At 36.5% G+C, this 27,423-nt stretch overlaps 1 protein-coding gene across 1 annotated transcript in view; it reads left to right on the top strand.

Annotated features, from left to right (window-relative positions):
* The first annotated feature begins 7,665 nt into the window (after positions 1-7,665).
* Positions 7,666-27,423, top strand: part of crebrf (creb3 regulatory factor) — a 61,301-nt gene continuing 41,543 nt past the window's right edge. The window contains exon 1 of the mRNA XM_028812693.2: positions 7,666-7,825. The gene's annotated coding sequence lies outside the window, so the exon portion shown is untranslated. The remainder of the gene's footprint in view (positions 7,826-27,423) is intronic.

The raw sequence follows: 27,423 nt of genomic DNA, 5'->3' as shown, positions 1-27,423 counted from the left end.
ATTCGAGTCGTTTACATTTTTAAGCTATGCTACAACTATACATCTTCGCCTTAAAGTCGCAGGCACTCAATGTGGAGATGATACACTCTCCTTTTTCTAGCTCTGATTTTATTATTCTCTACGGTCGAGCTGCATAAATATATCACAAACCTGTGCATAATCGTGGATTGCCCAAATCATTCTTGAGTTAGAAATTTTTTGTGTTCTGGAACTGACTGAGCTTCGAGTGTAAGACTAGGCACATTCGAGCAATATAATATTCCTAGCTATAATTTGCTCCTTTTGTGTTCATCGTAAAGTATCTATATCAATAAAATATTTTGTAAGAAACAAGAGAGACTAAAGGGAAAAACAGAGAAGTACCATGTTGTTCAAGTCCATTTTAATCAACTTAGCAAATTAATATCTACATTATTACGATTGTTTAAAATGGTATAAAGAGAGCACTAACACGCCAAGAAATTAAAGAACATGGTTCAATGACTGCAAAGATAAGAAACTGAATGAAGCAAAAACGTGAATCCAAATTGGCACTCCAAAAGTGTGTTTGACACTCCTGCAGTTAATGTCCTTTTCTGATAGGTGACTGAACCCAACAGTAAAATTTTCTTTGAGGTTACATATTACATGTAATATCTTCTTTGACAACTGAAATAGTTTGAAAAAATGCGGATTATTTTTCTTTCATAGAAGAGCAATACCCATTCTTGGTCTTGGGCGGAAGCACTGGCTGCAGAATTTTGCTCCAACCAGTTTAATAGTTTGTTGTCGGTCCTGATACTTCAAACTTACCTCTTTCACTGAAGTCTGAGAAGTTCAGAAGTGATTCTTACTTTCAAGAAGAAGCTTATTGCTGCCTTGTCACCCCAGTTTTGAATTTGTATTGCTTTATATGCACATACTTTTTTTTTTTTTAAAAAAAGTTAAAATTCTTTATTGTTGATCTTTCATTAATCAACAAGCAATTAATGATGTGGAAAAAAATAACATGGTAGCTACCAGCTAACCAACCAACTTGGTACTATTTTCCTTGTATTTGGTTTCATCCCTTTAAATAACTCTTTGAATAAATATAAATTAAAAATGTTCATAGATTGACAGATTATAATTCCATCCAGTCCACAAACATTTCTTTTTTTCCCCAATAAATGAAAAACATACCCTGGCGGGAATTTCTGACACTGTTGAATGATAACTAGAACAGGGAAAAAGTGTGATTGCATAACATGTTTGATTAGCTATTATGTTTGATTAACAACCATGTTTGTTACAGATAAGTGGTTAGAGCCACGTAGTCTGACCAAATCTCTTTTCTCCATATGTGTTGCCATTTGGAGATGTCATTTAGAAATACAGCATTAGCTTACATTTTGGTGTAGATGACACTCTGCTGTACTAATCTTCTAAACCATACTTGTATAATGCTTCTTCAATTACAATATTAGCTAAAAGACTTATTATTATGAAACAGTGGATGAATGATAATTGCATGTCTTAGAAACGTTTAGTGAGTGGTAACTGTGTGAATACTAAAGAAATACCGAATACTGTAAGCTCCAAAGATATGAATTTTCTTTTGGTTGAATCCACCCAAAACGCAGGTGTTATCTTTGACATAAATTGATGTCTTAGAAATCATATTTCTGTGCTGTCTAACACATTCTTCTGCATCTTAGAAATGTTGCAAAATTAAGGTGGTTTCCTATGCAGCAGCATCTTGAAAAGCATATTTGATTCATTTGTCTCAAGTATAAAAGACTATTGTAAAGCTTTAGCCGGGCTGTTCAAATTGTTCATTTACTACACTACAGTTAACTCAAAACATGGCAGCAAGGATCATAAGTAGAACTACAAAGTATGACCATATACCTCCTAGGCTTAATTCGCATCACTGGTTTCTGATTAAGTTCAGCGATCATTTTAAAATTCTCCTTCTCACATAACATCATTAATGGTCTAGCAGCATCTTCCATACAGAACATATTAGAGCCAATACTCCAGAGAGAGTTCTCAAGTGCAGGTCTCCTTAGAATTCTGACAATGCATAAAACTTGCAGAGGAGACAGAAGCTTTAGTTACAGAACACCCAGACTACGACACAGTCTTCCTTCATGAATCTCTGCATATAAACCAAGGCTGACAACTTGTTTGAGCACAGCATAGTCATGCTGATGTTGTTTCATTACTTTTCTTTTGTAGTACTTTTAAAAATAATTGTAGGATTTGTTTAATTTGCCATTACTGTCTTTTCCTGTTTCTCTGTCTGTTTTATGTCAAACTTAAAGTGGCTGTGTCATCACATATGATGGACCTGGTGTCATGTGTTTCCTAACCTGTTGTATGTAATAAAGCTTCTGAGAATGTATCTGATTTAAAACAGTTGGAATCTGAACTTAAAACAAATCTGTATATATTTTTGTACATATGTTACATGATACACTTGACTACTTTAGCTAAATTTGTAATTATTTTACATCAGGCTAGACTAGGTGCTTAATAAGAATAAACTCAATTAAACAAATAAATCACTTCATCTGCTTCCAATTAAGTTTACAGTTGTTCTTAAAATCCCCCTCCTGCCAAATAAAATAATAAATGGTTTAACCTTCATTACCTTATAAAACTTTAGTACCTAAACTCCAGAGCATGCATTGTAATCTAAAGATGCAGGCCTTCTTAATATTCCAAGGGTAGATGTTTCAGAGGGAGAACCTTCTGCTATCGGTTGATTAAAGCCTGAAATAATCTACCTGCCAAAAATAGTAAAGATTCACCGATTTCCAGGTTTAAATTAAGAATAAAGTCCCATTATTCTAGCAAAGCATACTGTGGTTTGAGCTGCCACAGTGGCTGTTGTTTTATGTTCTCCTACAGTATATTGATTTTTAATTAATTGCAGTTATTGTGATTTACCATTACTAGCTTTTCCATTTTCTTTCACTTCTCGATGTCTGTGTTGGAACTTGGTCTGTCCTTGAGTGGATGCACCATCACTGATGACGTGATTATTTTTAGATGTCTTTTGTTCAAATGAAATTGACATGCTTTTCCTACAAAATGTTAAAAGTATGCCTAAGAAGAACTAGCAGGGATGGGGGGATTCCAGCTAAATTTCAGAAAAAAACCTATGTTCCCATCTACAAAAGGGGACTCTGCACAGAATTTGTTGGAGATTGGTTTAATGGTGTGGATCTGCATACTGGACAAACACAAGCTGGGTCACAGAGGGACTTGGACAGAAAACAGGCTTGGGCAGATGAAATTTACCGGTGCTGCCTGGGTTGAGGGACATAACTACATTTAAGAACAAAACATACCACACAGTCTCCTCCTGTACAAATGGGGACTCTGTGCAAAATCCAACAGTGTAGATCTGCTGAACAGACAAAAACACACAAACACAGATTCAACTTTAAACATTAGGTCAATTATTTAATTGAAATTAATTCCAAAATACACACAATGATACATGCAGATATCTGTATAAAATCAACAGGAAGAGGCAGATTCAGGGGACAAACACCTCAACAAAAACAGAAGGCACAAAGACTGAAGCCTAATGCGCACATAAGCTTCATAGATTTAGGATGCTAGCCAATATGATTAGATGTATGGGGCCAAGGGTTGGTGGTACATGAAGGATGTGGTTGACAGCAAGTGAGGAATGGAAGAAGGAGCATGGAAAGAGGAGGGGAATGAGTATATCTAAGACTGAGACCTGGTAGCTCTTGATTAACTTCTTTGTCAGTCCTTCCATTCTCTTTCTGAACAAATAATCAATTTACATCAGTGAATTTTTTTTTACGATGATCTTAATATGTAAGATGGTATTATCATTTCTGCTTTCATTGTATTTTATCACTAGAACGCATCACTAAAGAGTTTTTTTTCCATTGGACCTCCCTAACATAATGTACATAACATTGTACTATTTTCAAACCTAGGCTCTAGGAGAATACATATGAAATGGTGTTGCATCAATATACATTTAATAAGGATCTGCGTGCAACTACACTATAAATAATACTGGTTCTAAAATGGTGCTTTAATTGGTTGTGTGGTTCTTTGTAGAACCACTACTTGATAAATAACCATTTAATTCTAGGAAGGGTTGTTTGCAAATGAAATTGGTGCTTTGAGCTTTCCTAATTTTCTAATATGTGAACAAAGTATAAATCTTTAATGTATGGTGAGCTACCTAGCAGGATATTGAGTTATTGTATGCAGCAACAGTCTTTTAAAATTATGAAGCCTTTGGTATTTCACAAATTTGTTATATTTATGAAGCCTGTTTTGCATCTAAATAAATAAATTTTACTTCTGAAACTTTCATGTCAATGGTTCTTTTGGGAACCCCTATGGCACTGTTTTGAAGAACCACTTTGGCATCTTTATTTTCAAGAATGTATTTGCCAACGTGAATGTCAAAAAATAATTTGAGTGACACATTAGTCATGTTTGAAATATGGGACAAATAAACAATTTTAAGAATAAATTGAGACTCATAATTAGGCCTATAACCTAGAAACTATAGAACGTCTCATCACTGCAATTACACTTGATATTAGACTGTAAGACTATTACAATCAATGTAATACTTATTGCTTCTGAGCCCACTTACCAACTGATTTATAAAAATGTTTGACATAATATGTCAGTTTGGAAAAAGTAAATATTGATCTTTAATGAATGAAGTTGAGTGAAAATTATTTTTAGAACAGTTACTGCACTAGTGGAAATGTTACCAGTAGGCTGCACCCACTGTTGAACACTTTCTTAATTTTACTTAATAGCCAATTGTCTGTTTCATCCATCCATCCATTTTCCAACCCGCTGAATCCAAACACAGAGTCACGGGGGTCTGCTGGAGCCAATCCCAGCCAACACAGGGCACAAGGCAGGAACCAATCCCGGGCAGGGTGCCAAACCACCGCAGGACACACACAAACACACCAACACACCAAGCACACACTAGGGCCAATTTAGAATCACCAATCCACCTAATCTGCATGTCTTTGGACTGTGGAAGGAAACCGGAGCGCCCGGAGGAAACCCATGCAGACACGGGGAGAACATGCAAACTCCACGCAGGGAGGACCCGGGAAGCGAACCCAGGTCTCCTAACTGCGAGGCAGCAGCACTACCCACTGTGCCACGTGCCGCCTGTCTGTTTCATGTTTCTTTATTTTTTTCATAAAAAATAACTCAAACAGTTCTATCAAACTTGAACTTAAACATAGTAAAAAGTCATATTTGGAATCAACTCCTGCTTCTTAAAAAATATAACCTATTACTAATTTCTGAGAATCAGAGGGAAAATATACAGTATACATACATTTCTATGCAGAGCATGGATACATATTCTGAGACTATGGATTGACCTCAGATACATAAACTGGATAGATGGAAAAATTAAAGGTGATTGTGGCCCTCCAGAACCAAGTTGGAAAGTTTGAGGAAAATACAGTAACATGCTGTCTTTTTTGTCAGCAGCCTTCTACTCTGTGATGTGCTAGGCCAGTAACCTCACTTCAAGAGAGGCCCACTGAATCAACAATACTGTATTTAACTACGGCATCTATTTATCTGTTTTCACAGAACTGTGACTGTGAAGTGAGAAGTTTTCTTTTGTTTTAGTTTTCTTTCTTTTAGTCATTGTCGTGTGATATATATTACAGTACTGTGCAAAAGTTCAAAGTTTTAGGCAGGTGTGAAAAAATGCTGTAAGCAAAGAATGCTTTCAGAAATATAAATAATGATTGTTTATTGTTATCAATTTACAAAATGCAAAGTGAGCAAACAAAAGAAAAATCTAAATCAAATCAATATTTGGTGTTACTACCTTTTGCCTTCAAACCAGCATCAATTCTTATAGATACAATTGCACAAAGACAGGGATTTTGTAGGATTCTAGTCAGGTGTCTGATCAATCAATTCTACCAAACAGGTGCTAATGATCATCAATGTCACACGTAGGTTGAAACACAGTCATTAACTGAAACAGAAACAGCTGTGTAGATGGCTTAAAACTGGGTGAGGAACAGCCAAACTCTGTTACCAAGGTAAGGTTGTGGAAGACAGTTTCATGTCATGGCAAGATTGAGCACAGCAACAAGACACAAGGTAGTTATACTGCATCAGCAAGGTCTCTCCCAGACAAAGATTTCAAAGCAGACTGGGGTTTCAAGATGTGCTGTTCAAGCTCTTTTGAAGAAGCACAAAGAAACTGGCAACGTTGAGGATCGTAGATGCAGTGGTCAGCCAAGGAAACTTAGTGCAGCAGATGAAAGACACATCAAGCTTATTACCCTTCGAAATCAGAAGATGTCCAGCAGTGCCATCAGCTCAGAACTGGCAGAAACCAGTGGGACCCAGGTACACCCATCTACTGTCCGGAGAAGTCTGGCCAGAAGTGGTCTTCATGGAAGAGTTGCAGCCAAAAAGCCATACCTCCGATGTGGAAACAAGGCCAAGTGACTCAAGTATGCACGAAAACGTAGGAACTGGGGTGCAGAAAAATGGCAGCAGGTGCTCTGGACTGATGAGTCAAAATTTGAAATATTTGGCTGTAGCAGAAGGCAGTTTGTTGGTCAAAGGGCTGGAGAGCGGTACAATAATGAGTGTCTGCAGGCAACAGTGAAGCATGGTGGAGGGTCCTTGAACGTTTGGGGCTGCATTTCTGCAAATGGAGTTGGAGATTTGGTCAGGATTAATGGTGTTCTCAATGCTGAGAAATACGGGCAGATACTTATCCATCATGCAATACCATCAGGGAGGCGTATGATTGGCCCCAAATTTATTCTGCAGCAGGACAACGACACCAAACATACAGCCAAAATCATTAAGAACTATCTTCAGCATAAAGAAGAACAAGAAGTCTTGGAAGTGATGGTATGGCCTCCACAGAGCCCTGATCTCAACATCATCGAGTGTGTCTGGGCTTACATGAAGAGACAGAAGGATGTGAGGAAGCCTACATCCACAGAAGATCTGTGGTTAGTTCTCCAAAATGTTTGGAACAACCTACCAGCTGAGTTCCTTCAAAAACTGTGTGTAAGTGTACCTAGAAGAATTGATGCTGTTTTGAAGGCAAAGGGTGGTCACACCAAATATTGATTTGATTTAGATTTCTTTTGTTCATTCACTGCATTTTGTTGATTGATGAAAATAAATGATTAACACTTTCATTTTTGAAAGCATTCTTTGTTTACAGCATTTTTTCACACCTTCCTAAACATTTGCACAGTACTGTGTGTGTATATATTAAAAAGTCAAATTCTGTTGGTGACAACGTTCTATGTGTCTAAAATGTCTTTTGTAGTGGGTTTTTTTTTTTTTTTAAACAGCCATTTGACTAGATTAACTATTTTGCGGTCTGGAAGACTTTGCTCGTTTTTAATCATTGCAACCGTGCAAATATAAATTTTCGAGAAGAATTTTCGGTCCTTTGTGCCGATTACGTTTAAACAATCGCAAAGGCAAGTTCTTCTGACAGCGCTTGAAGTAAATGCAGCGCGTGCATGTTTGAGTTCTCCCGCGCGCATACGCGCACTCGCGAACACAAACTCTCTTTTACTTGGCGACCCGGGAGCCGTCGATCCTCACAGCTGCGGGGCATTGTAAAAACGACGGGTTCTGATTGGCTGCGAGCACACCACGTGTAAGGGGAGTCACGCGCCTTCCAGGAACCCGTCAGGAAGAAGATAAACAAAACAAACCCGAAAGGGAGACAGCGTGGAGTCCATGGAAATGGGAAATTTGAGTCGGGAAAACGAGACATTTCAGGATCACGTATATGTGGACAGGCTCACGGGGGAGTGTTAAGGTGAGCGAAGCGGCTCTCCGAGGCTCCTTGTTTTTAAACTTGTCGCGGGCTATTTTGTGTACACTGCACAATTTAGAAACAACATCCAGCCAGAGTGTGCTGAGAAATAGAGTGAAGGCCATCGGTATACAATAAATTGGATTTCTGTCCAAATTGAAGACAGATCAGGTACCTTGTTTGTACAGTTGGGCGCGTGCGTCAATTGATGTGGCCGTGTCCTTATGCAGATGTCACGCTTGGGGTCGCGAAGTGTGTTACAGCCAGAAGAGGCGGCACCCCTTGAACAGTAGCTCCTTTCGGCAAAACTTGTGCGCTGCACTTGAAACAGGTGAAGGAGCGCACCGCCTTCCTGAAGCTGCACCTTAATTAGGAGATGAGCTGCCAGCCTGCCGTGCATTTGCAGCAGCGCCATGTCTCATGGAAACAAGCGTGTTTCAACCCCCCAGTTTTTCGTCTGTTTTAAGATGGTCTGTGTGCACTACTTGCTTTTCCGAGGAATAAAAAGTTGCTATAAGTTATAAAATTGGTATTGATAAAAGAAGTTATTTGCCCATTACCCCTCATGAAGGTACACGCCCCCCTGAAATCATAACAAGAACTGTATTTAGCACGTGACTGCGTTTGGTCCTCACATTCTTATTTGGTGGAGCAAAGGTGTAGTATGTTGCAGTGCAGACAGATGACAGTGGAAAGATCTAGCAAAACATCAGCCTGGAGTTGATCTTGTTTATAAAAATGTTTAGAAAACACACATCGTGTGGTTTTAAGTAATTCTTAGTCCTTTGTCTTAAGCTTGTTTGAATACAGTTTTGATATAGTTATAAGGTATTAAACGAATTCTGGCATTGAGGTAGATTGAGAGGCCTTTTTAAGAATGTTTATACTTTGCCAAAGCCCAGCCTGAAAACGAGTAAGGTGGGCAGAGTCGACTGGGGACTGATTGACGTAATGCCTGATCCAATTAGATACAAGTAAGGAATTGACGAGTAAAGTGGAGAGAGCCAATGAGATAAGCCAGTACAGTAGGAGGCGGGAATTCGAGGCTTTCTGACGTCATGACCGATGTTTGTGTTTTGTTTTTGTAGGAGGCCATGTTGAGGCGAGGGAGGGGTGCGAGTTAGTAGGTCATGGCAGTGCGTGGGTTTGTTAATAACATTCCCGTTATTTTATTGGTGCTTGAAAATGAAAAATAGAGAATATTCGCCGAGGGGCGAAGATGAACAGACAGGGTACGATGGAAGTTAATGTTAACTGTTATCCTTTCTTTTTATTAATATATAAGTTCCACGGGGGTGGGGGCGAGTTACTGAGCTCATAGTACTGACAGCGGCGAGCAGTGTGCAAAAAGCACGTCTTAGTTATCGCAAGAAGGGACCTAGGCCTAAAATAATAAATAGCCATTTACTTAGAAGTGGTATGTGTGGCAGAGAGGTGTACCGTAGTAAGCCAGGCGGTAGTTATGTGGGTAAATGTTAGTTATTTTCTTTGGCTAAACGTGTAACGGTTAAGTCTTTAGGCAAGTGAAAAAGAAGGTAGTGTGTCAATTGCTTGCCTTAAGTTAAATAACGATGTGTTTTAAATGAGGAATGTTGTTGTAGATCAGTACAAAAATGTTTTCTACAAGCTTTAGGGATTGTAAAAAAAGAGAACTGAAGGTTATTGCAGTAAATCGATGGTGGTATAAGAAGGAACTGTAGGATGATCACCTCGTGTGTCTTTTTATCGAATTGAAATGATAATAAAATTTCCTAACGATACTTTATTTTTTACAGCTTCCAACCACTGATTATATTGTTTTTTGAAAAATAAATAAGCAGAATGGTTTTGTGGCTGTACATTTTTACTGTTAAACCACATATATTTTGGCATGTACTGTGTTCTTTAAGTTCACTAGACGTGAAATCATACCCGGGCTATACAGTTTTAATCTTTAGTTTATTATTCGTTCCAAAAGCTGCGTTTATAGATAATGCAGATTTAATGGTACTCAAAATAATGGTGAACAATCAGTTCATTATTAACTGTTAATGAATGAAAAAATCTGGAAGACATTTGTTGAAATGCTGAGTCATGGGAGTCAGCACTGTGTGTTCAGCTCATTAACAATACTGAGTAATAATTCAGAGCTTCATTACTTTTATCCAACCTTAACTATTGATTGTTTAAGGCAGTTCATATCCATTTATACACTGAATGTAGTGCTGTTTTTGTGGGAACTGTTAGTCATATTCATATCTTTAAAAAATATGGCATGTCTGTATTTTTGAATGTATTTTTAGTTTAAAGTAGCAGAAAGAAAACCATAAGGTACAGTTTTTTTTGTGGACCACTTGCTAAACTGTCATCTGACAAGATACCATAGGCATAGGTTTATTCAGCATAATAATGTTCCAAACTGGCCAGTACTTTACTATAATACATTTGAATCACATTTACCAGATTCTTCAGTTTTTTGGCCTGAGTTTTTTCTTTTATTTGATTGCAAAATATGTAAATAGACAAACAGTGTTACCAAGTAGCAAAGGAACTAATTTGAGCAACCATATGGGCACAATCTATAACACTCTTCAAATGTGTGGCTCTGAGCACCTCACTTTAAAAAATACTGCGCAATCAGAACATTTTGGGGATTTCTTTCTTAAAGTGAAATTGCATAATAGAATCCTAATGCTTTAGTCTAGAGTCCTATAGTGTACGTCATCTTCAAAAATACATTAATTTGTATTTTAAAGTTTTTATTATTTTTTTTTTATAGTGGTGGGTTACACCTGTTAGTGCCTAGAGACGTGTGCTAGTAAGTGAACCTGTAATTATAAGGGAAAAAAGTTTCCCCAGCAGATGATAGAAGAAATAATAAACGAAAGCCTTAAAACCTAACCATAAACGGTTAACTTTGAGTGTGTCCATATCACTTTAAAAAAAAAAAAAAAAAAGTTTACTTGTGTGACCCTATTATTTTTAAAGAAGGCAGGCTTCCCTCTTCACTTCATTCTTTCTTTTAATGTGCTGCAATTACTTCCTCCCAGAGTCTTAATTACTTAATAAAAGTAGTAGTTGATAGTGATTAAAAAATTTAGTCTAAACATACTTGCCGTTGAAATTTACGTTATTCTAAGCATTTACACAACCAAGTTCATACTTTATACCATCGGTGTATCTGACCATACAAGTTAAAAAATTCACCTGTGTTGCTTGCATCCATTAAGAGCTACAACAGACTGAACACTGGTGGAGTTAACCAGAACTGGCAGGACAGGGAAAGGAAACTTTACAGCCAGTTCATAGGTAAATCTCTGGGTAACTGGCCATAGCTGGTCACTGGAAAATGTAAAATAGGGTCTGCCAAGGATTAAAGCCTTTGCTTTCAAGATTGCCAGTTATCACTACAACCATTTTAAAACTTAAATGTTTTTCTGTGTTACTGATAGGACACATGCTTCAAGAATTATCAGTCTTGGAGTCCTTGAGGCATTTTGTTTTCATCATCCAAAATTAAACTAATAAAATCCATCCATTTAATTTGCTTATCTTTGTTAAGTTTGGGTATTAGCTTTGTTAGCCACAGCAGCAGATTGGTTACCCCTAATGCATCACAGCTCTCTTTTAAGTGCTATAAACTGCAGCTTCAAAGTATTGGGCTTACAGAAAGCGGATTGCTAAAAAGTGGACAGATTCACTGTTTTTATTTTTTTTTCCATATTCTGAATATGACAATTTTCAAACCATTTTATCTGAAAGGAAATATGATGCTAAACAACTACAGTAATATTTTATTTTGTGATGATTCAAGATTTTCTACTCTAGATCTCTGCCAATTGGCTATGTAATATAGTACCCTTTACACAGGCTGTTATATACATGAAAGGTTCGTACATGCTATGCACTATAAACAGAAAAAAGAGCAGACTTTCCCTTGGAGAAAATGGGGCCAAGAATCTGTGATTAAAATATTTTTAACTTTGTTCTCATGAACATACTTCTGAAATATGGAAGTTGTGTTTTTTGAACCCACAACATTTGCCCTTTTGAAGTGGATGTATTTGATAAAGCTTTCATTTTATTTTTTTTCTGTGTCTCTTGGACAATTGTAAGCTGCTGAATAAGGCATGTTTTTGTTAAAGTTTTAGTTCAGAAATACTCCATGTATACTTCAATGTTTGAAAACCGAAACAGTTATTAGTTTAATACCTGCTGATTTCTGTCTTAGAAAGCAGCTTTGTTGATTTTTTTGTCTGTTTAATAGTAACTAACCCTACTACTTGTTGTGATCAATAAAGCTTTACTGTCGTAATTAATGGTATAATAGTTGGCAAATATACAATATTGCTGTGTCATATTTCCAAAAAAGGAAAAGCTTGTGAATTCTGAAGAATGAACATTGACAAAAAGAAAATAAAATGTACAAATGCTTACTCAAATAATGAAATAAAGAATGTTTTTTGTGATTACTGGTTATTTCTTTATTTATACCTAATAGTCATCTGTTGTGCTGTTAATTGTATTTAGAGTTCCTTCATTTATACTGTTTTATTTATTCCTTCTTCCATTGGTTTTGTCAAACCTGCTCAACCCCCTGATGCAGAGCCTATCCTGACAGACTTGGGCACAAAGCAGGAACCATCCTGAATGGCACATCAACCTATAGCAGGGCACAGTCACACTCATGAACATCGGGCCCAACTAGTGTCACCAATTAACCTAGCATCAGTGTATTTAGAATGAGTTTGGAAAATCCACTCGGGCATTAGAAGCATATTCAAAAACAAAACATAAAGAGAGTGGTCTACTATGTGAACCACATTTCTTAAGATTGTTAATGTGTTTTTGTGTGTGTATAATACATCTGTTTTCACTGTGTATTTGGTCGGATATTTTAAATTTTAAAATAGTATATTAAAGAGAGCCTGAGATAAAAAGACATTGTACATTAAACAGTAAGTGTAAAACATCAATGTTATCAAAAATGAAGGCTCTATACTAAACAAATAATTAGGGGTCTGCTTTTTAAATATTTTGGTTAACAGTCGGTTCTTATTTAAGCTATCTCTTGATGCTATAAATATAGCTAACTTTTTCCTTAAAGTCAAAGCAAAGAAGTTGGCACACAGATTCTACAATAACTCCATAATGTGACACGATCAACAGAATTTCCTGAAAACCTGTAGGGAATAAAAGTTGCTGGTTCAGTCAAAAGAAGAGTTATAAAGCCACTTGTGAGCTCTAGGTCTGTACTGAATCACTGTCAGAATTATGTTGTCCAAAGGAACAAAGTATAATATTTCTAGAAGTAACTATCATGCCAGGGCTATTTTAAGAGCAAAGCAAAAACATTTCCTTAAAGTTAGAAAGAACCTTAGAATACCTTCTAGACATTCGGCAACCTCAGACCTGGCATCTGCTAAGGTAAGTGCTTTCGATTCCACCATTAGAAAGATACAATAAGTGATCTATGACAGTGTAGCAAGGTGGAAACTATTGCTCAGTTACATGGTTCTGTAGTTATCCAAATTAATAGACGAAAGTTAGGAAACAATATTATGTGGACAGTAGAGATGAGTCAAAAGGCTTGATTGACATAGGCATATGTGTTAGACAAACTTAATTCCGCATTCCAGTGTAATAATTTACACGTGTTCCATCTTTTTAGTTCTGTATTGTAGGAACTGGCTCCCTCAGTAGGACATGGGCAACAAGCTGTCGCATAAGGAGCCATGAATATTTATGGACATTGAAAATTGTACTGGAGAATATCAGACCATTGGCCCATGACACAAAATCAAATCTTCACCTGAATGGTTGAAGGAAACTGATTGTAGTTTTGTAATTGCTTAGTGAGTGTGACTTCAAAATCTGTATGTGTTACCAGTTTGGTGATGTCCACTTCTGGAAGCGGGTCAGAATTTCTTTCCTTTGTTATGAGAGACTGATAAGTAATTTTTGGAAAATGTTTCCCTATGATTACTTTCCAAAGTATTTTAACCAAAGGGATTTTTTTTTTCACATGGAGAGTTAGATGTTGCAAAATTTTAATTAATTGATCAATAAATCAAATTTAGTGCAGTGTTTTCACTCATATTCAGTTGTAGGTAAAGCTCTTGTAGCATTGTTATTTAAAGAAGAGGCAAATGTTTTTTGTGTTATTCTCTTTTATATGCTGTATGCTTACATATTCTACTAGAACACCTTTTGGGCCTGGTTACTGCCTAGTGCCTTTCGCTGACATAAATTGATCTTATTGCTTGTGATGCTGAATTGGACAAATGGTAATGTATGTAACTTGTTTCTACAGTGCCTTGCAGAAGTATTCAGGCCTTTAAAATTAATTAAACGTGGCAAGATTACAAATAATGCCTACACATCATGTACTACATCATATACTATTCTGTTTTTGTACAGCAACCTCATTTGCTAATGAAGGAGGAAAATTTTTTTATTAGCCATTATTTTAATCAAAGTCAAAACTTTCTCACCAGTATATTCTCACATCACACTCATTAATAGTTGGATAAAACTCCATTTGATGCATTAAACACCTTGATTCATTTGGAGTAGGTTTCTGCCTGCCGTGAACACTAAGTTGGATAGATTTTTTTTTTTTTACCTTTCCTCTTGGCAGTTTTGCTCCAGCTTGGTGAAATTTGTAGGAAAAAACTAGTGGAAGGCCATTTTGAAATAGTGGCTACTTTTGGGATGATGCCTGGACTTTGCCTGGCTGTTTGGGATCAATCATCTTTGTACCCACTGCAGTGTTGCTTTACCCCTGTGTCTTAGGTTCAATTGCTCTATTGAAAGGCACATTTTCCCACAGGCTTCAGGTGTATAACAGATTGGAAAACTATGTCTTACTTTATACCTGTCAAGTTGCCCGGTTTCTGCTGCTAGTAAGAATTTTTAAGTAAAATTTGCCTCCATTTTTCAATTTAGGGATTGTCTTTCTCAGTGTTAGGATTATACTGCACTTGACACTATGAATTTTGGCTAGAATATTCGGTGGGTCCAATCTGAGTACAATATTTTTATTGTAAAAGTGGTTTTTGGAATAATTATTTATAGATATTTTCTTCATTTTCTACAGTTCATTACAGTAGGGGTCAGGTGAACATTTTATTTACCCTTAATGTATCAGTCTATCACAAGGAAATTTCTCAGTAAATTCTCTCGCATGTCACTTTCTTGTTTGGATGTTGACATTTGATGGATGTTGTTTTGCAGATATTGTTTGGGCCTTATGTACAAAATTCAATTTCTTGGTTGTTGGACCAACAGTCAGGGGCCAGTTACAAAGCAATTTTTCACAAGTGAAAAGTATGAGTTACCACAGCACAGAGGTTTAAATTTATAATTTTTGCAAGTAGTATGTTTGGACTTTTAACTATAACATATCTGCTTGAAAATGTGTAATTTTGTGTTTAAAATTCTGGTATTTGAAATGTGGGTTTGCAATAAAATAAGGAATGGAAATGATGCGTAATTAGCATTTGTATTCCAGCAAAATGTGAAAACTTTTAAAATGTCTTAATAAATGTGTTTGTCAGGCACTGTGTATGTATATGTATATATGTATATATGTGTGTATATATATATATATACACACACACATATATGTGTATGTATTTATTTGTCTCCCGTTTCTGTCTATATTAATTACTGCATGTATCAAACCAAACTCTTTCCAGAAATAGTTCTTAGAAACAGACATTCATTTTTTTTCTTACATAATCATCAAGTGCAACGTAAGGGAGAAGGTTCATCTCTTATCTAATTATGAAGGGCATATTTAAAGCATCCCTTAAGATACATTTTCACTGATGTGCTTTTGAAGATTTGATGACGAATGATTGTTTATGTAACCCAAATAACTGAAGTTGGTAGTTTTCCAAGCCATGAAATCTGTTCTGAGTGCTGTAAGCTCCAGATTGTGTAGCTTAAGATGTAGAAAACCATTTCAGTATTCTGCCTCTATGTTTAGCTTGATTTCCCTGAACTGTGTGTTGTCTCCGCTTCACTCCCCAATTTTTAAAATAGTATGTCACAAACAGTACATAGTAATAAAAGTGAAAAAGTATACAGATTTCATCCATTTGATTTTCTTATCCCATTTATGCTTTAATAATGCCAGATAAGTTGAAGCCTAAGTTGGCAGAGGCACCATAAGGCAGTAACCAACCTTGGATAGGATGACAGTCTATCATAGATGGCGTCTTCAAAATATCCTGAGAAATTGTGGGGAAAGATGACCCTGGCTGTTTGCCCTGGATTGAACTACTTAATTCTGAAAATTTATTTTTGTTAAACCATGTGTTTGAAAAACAATGAGTGAATCTAAGCAATATGATTATTAAGAAGGCCTTATAATAAACAAAACAAAATTGAATTTTTCATGGATGGTGTTTACATTTTTGGTGTTTACATTTTCAAAATCTACAATTGGTATAGGCTATACTCTTAAGTTAGGCACTGTGATAGATGGGTACCCTATCCATGGCTGGTTCTTGATGCTGCAGGGATAAGCAGTGAACTACTGTAGTTTCCCTGAATAAGATTAAATAATTTATTTTTGACACTAAGGCCCTGCTTTAAAAATTAAGAAAGAAGCGATGTTCTCTAATGAAGACAAATATGGTTATCTTTCTGCATTTTTGATTTTCTTATATATTTAGTTTGTTTTCATGGTTAATTTAAAGCTATTGTAAGAGTAAGCTGACTATATGGCTTTCACTTATTATTAGAAGAAATTTCTGTAGTCTTATGGACTTTTGTCTGTTTTCATGATGATTTAAATGTTTCTCTTTAAAATGGTGTAGGTTATTCTCCATGGAAAAGTAACAGGATCAGACAGTAACTGTTAGCAATTTGCCAAATTTACCATTTTGTGTTGTGTGGGCAGTTTGTAATTTTCTGCTGTGGGTTTTCATTTTCTTAGGCCAGTTGTAGAGCATTGAAATTTGGGGAACTGATTTACTTGCTCATTGCCTGCTTCCCGTAGTTGACAGCCCAAAAACTGCATCCCATTGTTGCATTTGTGTCTCTGTCTCCCACTTTATTCGTCTGTTGAAGTGACTTTGGAAGAGGATGTCCTAAGTTTACTCCTCCTATCTGGTTTGATCAGTTACGTCTTAATCATTGAAAAAGCTAAGGCTGGCATAATTTGTTTCAGGAGGCTTTAAAAGAATGTAGACATATTTTTATTGCTCTTAGACAATTTAGATGTTACCTCTCTCTGAAGTGAGCTAAAGGGTTTGTCTATTCCATTGATTAAGTTTAGATAAAATGCATTTATTTTTGTCAATGCTTTGTTTTGGTCTTTTTATTTACTTGATGATACAGAATATTGCTATGAAATCCTGGAAATAAGAATCTCTTCTGGAATTTATATACTAAGAATTACTGTGCTGCAGCATACATGTGTTGTGTTATTTCAAGTTTTTGGGGGGGACTGTGGCACCATGTGTTTATGGTGCACTTCAAACAATGGTCATTCAGGTTAAAACTGATGATTTTTCTGTATAAAATTCTTTAACTTTCAGAATGCATATAACAGTGAAGCACTGCTGTTTTCTTACAGTAAGGTAGTTCTTGTTTGCCATTACAGGAACATACACACCAACACACACACACAATTCAGAAATAAAATACTTCCTTTCTAAGTGCAAACCAGACCTCTCTAAAGCACTTCCTGTTGATATGACTGAAATAGTGAATACTGTCTGTTTTTGAGAGCCTCCTAAACTTGTGTTAAAGATCCCTTTGGCATTTAACTAATCTGAAAGATGATAGCAGGGAGGGCCTAGGTGAGAAGAATGACAGTCTACAACGCTGCTGCTTACAATAAAATACAATTTATTTTTGTATAGCCCAAAATCACACAAGAAGTGCCGCAATCAGCTTTAATAGGCCCTGCCTCTTGACAGCCCCCCAGCCTTGACTCTCTAAGAAGACAAGGAAAAACTCCCAAAAAAAACCTTGTAGGGAAAAAATGGAAGAAACCTTGGGAAAGGCAGTTCAAAGAGAGACCCCTTTCCATGTAGGTTGGGTGTGCAGTGGGTGTCAAAAGAAGGGGGTCAATACAATACACAGAACAGAACAAATCCTCAATACAGTATAAAAATAAAAATTTTAGAAGTACAGAGCAGAATTTAACAGTAGATGATATCACATAATAAGATTTGGATTTGTTCAGAGTCCTGGAGACCTCATCCATCAAGCTGCCTCCCCCATTTGGCCATTCCATGGCTGAAACAGCGCTGGGCCAGCCAATCCGATGAAATAACCCCTCTTTCCCATGATTCCTGCAACCCTCCATCAGGGATGACTTTACCTTAGGCAGGCAAAAATACTTGGCAGGTGGGCCATGGCACCAAGTGCCACATTTGAGTACCGAGAAGAGAAACAGAATAGGTGAGGGTTAGTATCCAGTTATAACTATCATGTTACTTACAGTGCATCCGGAAAGTATTCACAGCGCATCACTTTTTCCACATTTTGTTATGTTACAGCCTTATTCAAAATGGATTAAATTCATTTTTTTCCACAGAATTCTACACACAACACCCCATAATGACAACGTGAAAAAGTTTATTTGAGGTTTTTGCAGATTTATTAAAAATAAAAAAACTGAGAAATCCCATGTACATAAGTATTCACAGCATTTGCTCAATACTTTGTCAATGCACCTTTGGCAGCAACTACAGCCTCAAGTCTTTTTGAATATGATGCCACAAGCTTGGCACACCTAACCTTGGCCAGTTTTGCCCATTCCTCTTTGCAGCACCTCTCAAGCTCCATCAGGTTGGATGGGAAGCGTCGGTGCACAACCATTTTAAGATCTCTCCAGAGATGTTCAATCGGATTCAAGTCTGGGCTCTGGCTGGGCCACTCAAGGACATTCACAGAGTTGTCCTGAAGCCACTCCTTTGATATCTTAGCTGTGTGCTTGGGGTCGTTGTCCTGCTGAAAGATGAACCATCGCCCCAGCCTGAGGTCAAGAGCACTCTGGAGCAGGTTTTCATCCAGGATGTCTCTGTACATTGCTGCAGTCATCTTTCCCTTTATCCTGACTAGTCTCCCAGTCCCTACCGCTGGAAAACATCCCAACAGCATGATGCTGCCACCACCATGCTTCACTGTAGGGATGGTATTGGCCTGGTGATGAGCGGTGCCTGGTTTCCTCCAAACGTGACGCCTGGCATTCACACCAAAGAGTTCAGTCTTTGTCTCATCAGAGCAGAGAATGTTCTTTCTCATGGTCTGAGAGTCCTTCAGGTGCCTTTTGGCAAACTCCAGGCGGGCTGCCATGTGCCTTTTACTAAGGAGTGGCTTCCGTCTGGCCACTCTACTATACAGACCTGATTGATGGATTGCTGCAGAGATGGTTGTCCTTCTATAAGGTTCTCTTCTCTCCACAGAGGACCTCTGGAGCTCTGACAGAGTGACCATCAGGTTCTTAGTCACCTCCCTGACTAAGGCCCTTCTCCCCCGATCGTTCAGTTTAGATGGCCGGCCAGCTCTAGGAAGAGTCCTGGTGGTTTTGAACTTCTTCCACTTACGGATGATGGAGGCCACTGTGCTCATTGGGACCTTCAAAGCAGCAGAAATGTTTCTGTAACCCTCCCCAGATTTGTGCCTCGAGACAATCCTGTCTCGGAGGTCTACAGACAGTTCCTTTGACTTCATGCTTGGTTTGTGCTCTGACATGAACTGTCAACTGTGGGACCTTATATAGACAGGTGTGTGCCTTTCCAAATCATGTCCAATCAACTGAATTTGCCACATTAAGCTGCAGAAACATCTCAAGGATGATCAGGGGAAACAGGATGCACCTGAGCTCAATTTTGAGCTTCATGGCAAAGGCTGTGAATACTTATGTACAAGTGCTTTCTCAATTTTTTTATTTTTAATAAATTTGCAAAAATCTCAAGTAAACTGTTTTCATGTTGTCATTATGGGGTGTTGTGTGTAGAATTCTGAGGAAACAAATGAATTTAATCCATTTTGGAATAAGGCTGTAACATAACAAAATGTGGAAAAAGTGATGCGCTGTGAATACTTTCTGGATGCACTGTATGTTTTAGTGCTAATGACTAACAACAAGAGATGCAGTCTGTACAGTTAATCAGCAGCTCTAGTCAGGATATGCTAAACTGAAGTAGTGAGTCTTCAGCTGGGATTTAAAAGCTGAGACCGAAGGGGCATCTCTTATAGTAGCAGGCAGACCATTCCACAGTTTAGGGGCCCTGTAACTAAAAGCTCGACCTCCCATTGTTATTTTATTAATCCTTGGAATCATAAGCAGACCGGCATCTTGAGATCTTAATGTGCGCTCTGGTTCGTAAGTCATGATAAGTTCAGACAAGTAAGCCGGACCTTGTCCATTTAATGCTTTATATGTTAAATGGAGGATTTTTAAATCTGCCCTAAACTTAACCGGGAGCCAGTGTAAGGATTTAAGAACTGGAGTTATATGTTCGTATTTTCTTGTTCTTGTAATAATTCTTGCAGCCGTATTTTGGATTAACTGGAGGCTGTATAAAGAACAGTTTGAACATCCAGTGAACACCGCATTGCAGTAGTCAATCCTACTAGAAATAAATGCATGAATTAATTTCTCAGAATCCTGTGTATTTAGAAAGCGCCTTAATTTCCTAACATTTTTAAGATGGAAGACACATGTTTTGGACAACTTTGTAATATGCGCTTTAAATGACATGCTAGAGTCAAAGATAACTCCTAGATTGCAGGCTGATTCAGTAAAATTAATGGGGATTCCAACTGAGTTAAATGATGACAAAATATTTTTGTGATCAGCGTCATTCCCTCCAACAATTAACATTTCTGTTTTATCTGTATTTAAAGACAAGTAGTTCTCATTCTCTGCGGTGGATTGGCACCCTGCCCAGGATTGGTTCCTGCCTTGTGCCCTGTGTTGGCTGGGATTGGCTCCAGCAGACCCCCGTGACCCTATGTTCGGATTCAGCGGGTTGGAAAATGGATGGATGGATGGATTGTTCTCATTCATCCACTCCTTTAATTCACTAACACAACTAATTAAAGACAACATCGGAGAAACTTCATTTGATTTAAATAAAAGGTATAACTGGGTGTCATCTGCATACGAGTGAAAATTAACATTGTTTCCTAATGAGAGATGCCAGTGGAAGTATGTAAAGTGAAAACAGTAAAGGTCCCAGTACTGAGCCCTGCAGGACACCATATTGAACTTCTGTGTATAGTGATGGAGTACTGTCCGCACATTTCTGTACATATTGGAATCGATTTGATAAATAAGAACTAAACCAAGCGAGCACGGTGCCTGTAAGCCCAACATCATTTTCTAGCCTGTGCAGTAAAATAGAATGATCGATGGTGTCAAATGCTGCACTTAAGTCCAACAAAATAATTACAATGGAGTTTTCTTTATCAGAGGATATCAGAATGTCATTTACAATCCACGTTAGTGCCGTTTCTGTACTATGACCAGTGTGGAAACCAGACTTGAATTTCTCAAATAAATTGTAATTCGTAAGGTGTGACTGAAGCTGATTGGCGACTACTTTTTGTAGTATTTTAGAGAGAAATGGTGAATTTTGAAATAGGCCTATAATTATTTAGTATGTGTGGGTCTAGGTCTGACTTTTTAAATAATGGTTTAATGACTGACACTTTTAGTGTATCAGGTACTGTGCCATGCAATAATGAACTATTGATAATGTTTAGAATATTCACTGCAAGAACATCCATTGCACTTTTTACTAGTTTTGTTGGCACTGGATCTAGGGAACAAGTAGTGGGCTTCATTTTAGAAATTAAAGTTAAGACTTCCTGCTCAGTTACAGGATTAAAATTACTAAAATGCTGAATGCAATGTGAGACGGTCTGCTAAGCTAGTATTTGGTTTGAACTGTGATGCAGAGATCTGGGATCTTATATTTTTAATTTTCTCATTGAAGAAGTTCATAAAGTCTGTACTGCTAATATCTGTTGGTATTTTGCCCTGTTGATCTGTATTTCCATTTGTTAATTTAGACACTGTTCTAAACAGTACCCAGGGATTTTTATTATTGCTATCTATTATTGTAGAATAGTATTCTGAGCGAGCTTTAAAGAGGGCTTTTTTATATTTATTAACACTCTCTGTTCATGCAATTTGAAAGACATGTAGCTTTCTTGTTCGCCATCTGCGCTCCAGTTTTCGACACTCTAATTTAAGAGCTCGTGTGTTTTCATTAAACCAGGGAGAGTTTCTTTGTGCTTTGATCACTTTTGTTTTAATGGGGGGCCACTGTGTCCAGAGCATCTATCAAGGTCACATTATAATGTGATGTTAGCTGATCTAAATGGTTTTCCACGTTTACATTTGATGTTAACTGATCTAAATGGTTTTCCACAATTGCACTCGACTTACTCAAAGTATCTATAAATTTTGAAGCAGAATTACAATCTAGATGTCGCACTGTCTTTGTTTTAATCTGTGAGTGTGTTGGCAAGGGCAAGACTATATCAAATGTAATTAAGTAGTGATCGGAAATAACTTCATTTAATGGAGTAATATTTAAATTTTGAATTTCAACTTTGTAAGTTATAATTAAATCTAATGTGTGGTTATGATTATGAGTTGGACCTTTGACAATCTGACAAAATGCTACTGAATTTAACAAATAAGTATAACATTTGCTTAAAGTGTCAGTTTCCACATCAATGTGTACATTAAAATCCCCCATTAGTACTACGTGATCATAATTTATAGCCAAATCAGATAGAAGGTTGCTAAATTCAGTTATGAACAATGAATATGGCCCTGGTGGTCTGTAGACTAGCACTATAATTGTGTTGGAATCTGTTTTAATATTTAAAATGAATGCCTCAAAGGATGTAAAGTTGCCTAAATTTTTAGAAGTGATTTGCATTTTGTTACAGTGAATTATTCCAAGTCCTCATCCTTGACCAGAATCTCTAGACTTATGAAGGAACGAGTATCCATCTGGTGACGCCTCAGCTAGGAGGACAGTGTCACATTTACTAAGCCAGGTTTCAGTGAGAAGACAGATCAGATTTTGTACTTAATATAATATCATTTACCAAAACAGCTTTACTGCCAAGAGAGCGAATGTTCAATAAGCAGCATTTAAAACTGCATGCTTCTTTCTGAACTGGTGATATATTTTTTGTTTTAATTTGAAGTAAATTTCTATTACAGATGCCCCTGGTGGAGGGTCTAGTTTATTATTTAGAAAATACAGATGCGTGATATAAATGAGCAGGAACATGTGTAAAACATTTTACTTTTAAACTTACTTGCAGGATAGTCTGTTTCATGTTTTTTAGTAGGAAGGAATCACTTTGAGGTTGGGCTTGTTATCAATAATGATAAAATATGTAAAATAACATTATAAAGATTCATATTGTATGTCTTTCTCACAAGCAATAAAATTACACATTTTAGGTGCTGTCTTTTTTTGAGACATGCTAGAGCTGCCTTTATTAACTACATAGCATATATGAATAAGTCTGCAGTTGTAACATATTGTGTCCTCTCTGTGTAAAGAAACTACATTTCCCACAGAATGAAAATTCATTATACAAATACTATGAAACTAATTTAAAAAAAAAATAGTGATGGCATACAAGGACAGGGTGGAAGAAGCACTGCAAAATTTCCTTACAGTTAAGTTATTAACAGAATTGAAAAAAGAACAATAATTCTGTTCAAATTATCTAATATGTTCAGTTTCAGTGCTTTGTTCTCAAATGTTTTTGAGTGAACATTTAGTACTTTTCATCTTGCAAAATAGGACTGATTCTGATTTTTCTTGTTACATCTCTTAAGTGCAGTTTTATCTAATAAGTAAAAGTGTCTGTAATCCATACAAGAGTGCCTGGTGTTGTGCATATAGATATTCTGTTGAATTCTGTTTTCTTTAAAAACCCTGTATTGATTCCTTTGCATAGCACTATGACAAATTTCCTCATTAATACCATATACTGTATATAAGCCGTCACATACGATCTCAAACTTACTGCATTTCAGTTGAAGTGCAGGAATACAGGTGAATTGTGTTTCAGCATAAACATTTTAATTACTGTTTGTTATTCAATTTCAAAATGGTTACAATATTTCTTTGTGATATTTAATAGTGATGCTTAATCTGTGGTAACTGTCTCTCTTGTTGCTTTATTCTTTTTACTTTATATTTGCTTAAGTGTAAGACTGAGAGCTTTTGGCAACTTTATTGTATTTCAGAATCCGCTGAAGAACACAGTGTATCTCTTACCTATTATATAAATTCTCTTAGTGATAACATTTATTATGTCTTGACAGCTGTAATTCAGGAAGTATATGCAATAAGTAACCTACATAGTCTGGATAGCAATGGAAGTTTATTGTGAATGTTTCCAAATTACACTTCAGTGTACTTCCTGTCAGGTTTTTCTTAGGAACATTCGTTTCTTTCTTTCTTCTACTTAACAGGCGGACTCCTAGTTTTCTTGGTGAATATTGTTTTTAAGGCAGTTAATTGGCATGTCTTTTGAGATTAAATTCAAAGGGTTCAACATTAACATACACAAGTATCTGGTCCTATAAATATTTGTATTTGCTGAACTTTTAAATGTTAAATTCCATACTGACCATTTGGCAAAACAGATAAGGTATTGTGTTGTAGTTAGTAAAACAATAAATATTAGAAAGCTGGTAGTATAATAATGAAAAAATAATATTCATTATTGAATGAGCTATTGTTGATTATGTTACTTGTTTAATTTATTTTTCTATATGCTCTTCACCAGAAAATTTGTTTTAATAACATTAACAGTACATGTGAATATGTCAGGCATTCTGAAATTGTGAATCATTTACAGCAAGTTAAATCCTGCAGCTTTTATATCAGACATTTTGAATGCAAACAAAGCCAGCTGCTCTTCCTAATGCATCTCCATTACTTCCTGAAATACTAATGTTCTGTCACAAAAGCATCTGTAATGAGAATGAAACTTGTCTACAAAAATGGAGCAAAGGTTGGCAGAATCCTTGTATGTGTGCTTCTTTTTTAACTGTGAATTTGTTTTCAATAGATTTATATCAAAGAAGACCAAAACGTTCTTATTATATTCATAAATTACTATCTGTGGGATGATTATTCTTGTTCACTCTCTAATATACAATATGTGGAAAAGCTTTCTGTGCAGTTTTTAAGGTATTTTTAAATTTGGATAGAACAGGTTTCTTCTTTATTGTCTTATGTTTTCATTGGTGGTGCTCTCTCCCACATGTTATAGAATACTTCTTGCAATATTGACTGTGTTGAACATGCAGAGGAGATTGGCGTGATCCGGTGATTTGTAAAACGTTTTTGCTTGTAGCAGTGTAGAAGTTTCAATATTGCAGCACTCTGAGTTGAACTGTAAAAACGGTCTGTTTACACTTTAGGCTTTATTGTTATATTTATCACCAATAGTTTCTAAAGCATGTTGCCACTGATTATTTATATGAAAACTAAAGTACTATTTATTTGATTATAAAACAGAAACCTTTATTTTAGGTTTAGCTTCTAAAAGACTTTTTTGCAGTGTTGGTGACCTTTAATGAATTTTTAATGATGCATTTTTCATATTGTATTATGCAGTAAAAACTGGAAATATACTTATTACAAAATAGCCAATTCCTGTGAACTGATTCTGTTATAATATTTCCAATTACTGACCTAGTTTATTACCTGACTAGTAAATGTGATTCAACCTGAGTTAGTGTGGAAGAAAGAGCTCTATTTGTCGTTGACTTGGAGACCTGTATTGAGGAACAGAAAACAAGACAGGAAATATAAAATGATAGCACAATCAGACAATACTGAGTAGGGATTGCTTAGATAAATAAGAAAAGGCCACAGTTGTAATTTTTAGTCTTAGAAAACTGGAGTGTTGTGATTCTGCATGTACAGTTGCATTTAAAAGTTTGTGTTTCACAAGTCAAATTACTTATAACACTGAACACATAACAAACAGAAATGGAAAGTAGTTAACACAACCACAACATACTTCAAATGTAAAGAAGACATTTCTGTACATTTAATTACAGATTATTTTCTTCATTTTAATATATTATAAAAAACTGAAGTTGGCATGTGCAAATGTTTAGTAACTACAGTAATCCCTCACTTATCGCGGGAGATAGGTTCCAAGGCTGACCGCGATAATTGAATTTCCGCGAAGTAGGGTCACCATATTTATTTAATTATTTAACGTGTTTTTGGACGTTTTTAAACCCTCCCTGTATTGTTTACAACCCACCCTTTACTCTATTAATAACAGGGACAACTGCTAAGCAATATGAAATCGGTAGATAAGTTTACACTTACTCTATAGCGAAGTACACATAGCTATATATGACGTGATGATTGTGATGAATATGCTGCGCAGTAAAAATGATGATGATGAAGGTGATAATCCCCTGATTGCAGTAGCAAGAGCACGTTAATGCTGAATGAGTGAGATGAGACTTCCTGGTTAATGCAGCACTCCGTCGCTGAGCCAGTCAGCAGCACACAGAAACTTAACTGCGTGCTCTGATTGGGTAGCTTCTCAGCCATCCGCCAATAGCATCTCTTGTATGAAATCAACTGAGCAAACCAACTGAGGAAGCAAATACCAGAAGTAAAAAGACCCATTGTCCTCAGAAACCCGCGAAGCAGCGAAAAATCCACGTTATATATTTAGATATGCTTACATATAAAATCCGCGAAAAGTGAACCGCGAGGGATTACTGTATTCAGTTTCATTTTTAAATATTTTTTAAGGAATGAAAACTTGACTCTTTAAGCTTTAAATTAGCCCGTATGATGACATTTCTGCCTAAATTGTCTGCATTATGTATGTTACCTGCTATGAACAAATATACTGTATGCTCCTCTGAACAGCTTGCTGATGACTTGGGAGTGAAGATTATTAACTCCTTAAAAGCAGTTGGAAGCTTTAAAGAGTGAGTAATTGCTTCTAGCTTGAAATCTACTGTATAAGAACCATCCTCACTGGAAGTTAAGGACTTTTGAAGTCTAGCAAGGTCTGAGTGACTCGGGCATCTTTCTAAAGATAACACCCACACATCAATACAAAGGACCTGCAGAAAGATTTATGTGACCCTGCAGCAGTGGCAAACAAGCCCAATCTGCAGCATTGTATGCACACAAATGATATGCATGGAAAGTACAGTATGACTTCATCACAAACTTTGTTGCCTGACATATGCAAAATAATACTTAGGTAAATAGGAAACCTTACAGAATAAAGTATTGCGGACTGAGAAAAAATACATTGAAACTTTGGGTCAAGCTGCAAAATAAGCATTTGGAACAAATCAGATGAAGCATTTGAAGAAATGAACACTTCACAAACTGCTACGAATGAAGAATGGATCTATTGCACTTTGGGCTTGTTTGTAGTAGCTGTGTCTGTGCAGTAAGGTAGATATTATGCTGCTGGAAGAAGGAATAGGTTGAACAAAACATGTAAAAATAGAAGTTAATGTTCTAGTCTATCTATCTAGAGTTAGTAAAAAAAAATGTGAACATGAAAAAATGTTTTTCAGCAAGAGAACAATCCACAGCATACCT

This window comes from Erpetoichthys calabaricus, chromosome 11 (assembly GCF_900747795.2).
Source record: "Erpetoichthys calabaricus chromosome 11, fErpCal1.3, whole genome shotgun sequence".
Taxonomy (NCBI): domain Eukaryota; kingdom Metazoa; phylum Chordata; class Cladistia; order Polypteriformes; family Polypteridae; genus Erpetoichthys; species Erpetoichthys calabaricus.
The sequence above is the reverse complement of the archived record's forward strand: the minus strand, read 5'-3'. Positions and strand labels throughout refer to the sequence as shown.